The following is a 3,228-nucleotide window of genomic DNA, read 5'->3' on the forward strand; positions in this document are numbered from 1 at the left end:
ATGTATGGTTTTGAAAATAATTTTTATCTCCATAACTTTTGAAGTTGTGGTTGTTGTTTGTTGTTAATACTATCTGGGTCTCAAACTTACCATTTCTTCCTCAGAGAGCTAGAAGCCACACGTTTCTTCAAGGAAAGAAAATAATTGAATTTATTTGAGTGAAGTGGGATACTTGGATAACACAAGTAATGATTTTCCTTTATTTGGGGAGTATCATCTGTGTGATGTTGTCAATGTGCCACCTTATTCTGCTGTTACGTCAGGTTTTCCTAACGGAAAAGAAAAGAAACCTCTAGCTGGTTTAAGCAAAAGAACTTTTTAGAAGGATATGAGGGCATCTCTGAGTAGTTGGAAGGGTAAAAAGCAGAGCAGTTTCAGGAATATCAACAAGGGTTTGGATAGTTTCTGGAGTGCTGCTGTGTGCAGTTCCAGAGACTGCCAGGCTCTGTCTCTCAGCCCAAAATTCCCAAGAGAAAAAAACTTAATCGGCTCCTTTGGGTCAGTTCTGAAGAGGATAGTTCCATACCCTTTACCCCTGCACTGACTATGAACAAGAGCACACACAGATACATTAAAAAACCATCTTCTCATGCATCGAAAGATGCCTTCACTTAACATAATCTTACTGCACCCCGAGGTAAGATGTTGTGGGTGAAGCAGAGGGGTACAATTCCAAATCACTCATTTAATATTTATCAGATACTTCTTGAGCATTTACTGTGTATAAGCAGTGGGAGATAAGAAAATGTTTACAACAGGCTCCCTAGCATGAAGGAGCTCTCTAGGTGAGATGATAAAGTAAAAATAATGAGAAGCTTCATAGGCAGAAGGTGATTAAAGTGATATGAGGCCTTAATCATAAGGCCATTTATTCATAAAGACAATGTGGATTTGAAGTTTAGAGGGAGAAGAAATTTCTATCTGGTGCAGATGAAAACTTCCTGGAGGTAAAAACTGAGTTACGGGGCTTCCCTGGTGGCGCAGTGGTTGGGAGTCCGCCTGCTGATGCAGGGGACGCGGGTTCGTGCCCTGGTCTGGGAGGATCCCACATGCTGCGGAGCGGCTGGGCCCGTGAGCCATGGCCGCTGGGCCTGAGCGTCCGGAGCCTGTGCTCCACAATGGGAGAGCCCACAACAGTGAGAGGCCCGTTCACCAAAGGAAAAAAAAAAAAACTGAGTTACACTTTGAGGGATGGTTAAATGAAGTGGTCCTTGGAGTTCTCAGAATTCATTCTCTTTACCTGTGGTAACAGTTTATGTCATATATAATAAAATGTAATATATGTAGCAAGGGCAGTACCTGGTGAACCTAGCAGGGAAAGGGAACCTTCTGCTGCCTGGGAGAAAATTCATGATGCGGGGAGAAGCTACTGGGTTCTATGAGCAGAAATCAGCAAAAGGTCTGAGGGTAGAATAGTGGTGGTTCCAGGCACACTGTGCTGACTGCACTGAAATTTTCCCTTGATGCTTCTACTGTGGTGGCAAATGCACATCCTGGGGAGGAATGAGCTAAATGTGAGAGTGGTCTGAGTGAGCCACGTGACACCTTTTGGCTTAGTGTTGCTCTGGGACCCTTCAAAAAGGCAGACCACAGAGCAGGGAGAGTACTTTCATAGTGGTAAAAGAAGGTAAGCCCCAGGGGCTTGGAGCAGCGGGAGAGTGGGAGGGTGACAGAGTGGTCATCTGAGGAGCTGAGGTGGAATAGCAGCAAAAGTGTGAGCTGGGCCTAGGGTCCGTGGACTTATTGAGCGACCAGATGGCAAAGGGAACCTTACAAATGAAGCTTAGTTACCCAAATGAGAAGCCAGCTACGGAGTTAGCAAAATTTGCCTGTTAACATAACCTCATCTGTATCTGTAAGGTAGTGGGGGGACATGTGAGTTGTATATAAATGATTTCAGTAATAACTGCCCAACACCCCCACCCTCCAATTCAAAGTTCTCCTCAACGCAGAATGCTTCTGGGGTCATCTTAAGCATTTAGATTTTCCACATGTACACTAGACAGACTGGACAGCCATTTCCTTGGGCTTTCAGGCCTTGGAACTTTATCCTGGTGCCCACCTCCGCCTGTATGGGATAGGCAGCAACCTGGAGCCAGAGCCAAGAGTCAGTGGATCTGAATTCTTTATTGGACAACCTATGTGCCAGCCATGATAGGTACTGGAGATAGATGAATATAAACGGTCTCTGACCTCAAAGTTAGTCTACTGAGACACATAGCAAATAGGAAATCGTGATGCAATGTAGTAAATGTTATGTTGGGAACTGAATCTAATCCTGTCTCCCAGACACCAGAGATCTTCCTGGCGCCGTGACTGACTCAGCTAGTCACTCTTATCAGTCACTTCCTGGGCCTTATCTATAGAATTCCAGCTATCAAATTCCTGAACTCTATTTACTGTATCCTACTGAAGAGTGTAACGATTTCTAATTTCACCTAGAAAGGAATCAAGGATGGGTAGGGATTGGCAAAGAGAACATGTGACTATATTTGGATGCTAGCAAAGATTAAGTGAAATTACACAAACCAGTTTGAGAATATTTTAAATGCGTGCATTTTAATAAAAACTATACTTCGAAGCACATGTTAGTGGAGACTGTAGTGACGGGAAATTAGTGCTGGACTATCAAGCAAACGCCTGGTAGAAATTCCAAAAATTGTCCTGCCTTTCGAGAAACAGTAGGCATATGAACTATGGGGAATAAAACCCATCTTGTGAAGCCCAGGGCCGATTTCTTTAAAAAGTGTTCTGGAAATCTCGGGGTAACTGGCACCAAGACCCCTCTTCAACGCCTCGGTCCTTTCCGAAAACAAGAATGTACCCCACCCAGCCCGGGAGTCCGTGACGGGGTAAGTTGGGCTTGTATTTGCGCAAATTGCCTTCCCCTTTCCGTACTCCACTTGTAGTGAACACTGCACTTCCTTCTCCTACATGGGGTTTCTGCCGTTTTAAATACGCTAACCTACTTTAGCTTCCGAACACTGCCGAACACATCTCGCCACCTGCAAACTGCCCAACTCTCCCGTTTTCTTGGCGCAGGAAGACCAGGAACATGACGCCAGAGGCGGGGCCAGAGGGCGCTGAGCGTGTCTACTCGCCGCTACCTCACTTCCGGCGGGCCAACCCCGCACCGCAGAGGTCCTTCCCGCCTCCAACCGGAAGTGTGTTCGGCTCCGGCTCCGCCTTTGCTCCTCTTTTGGCCTTTGCCCTCGTTGGGGCGGGACT

The sequence above is a fragment of the Mesoplodon densirostris genome, chromosome 5 (assembly GCF_025265405.1).
Source record: "Mesoplodon densirostris isolate mMesDen1 chromosome 5, mMesDen1 primary haplotype, whole genome shotgun sequence".
Taxonomy (NCBI): Eukaryota; Metazoa; Chordata; class Mammalia; order Artiodactyla; family Ziphiidae; genus Mesoplodon; species Mesoplodon densirostris.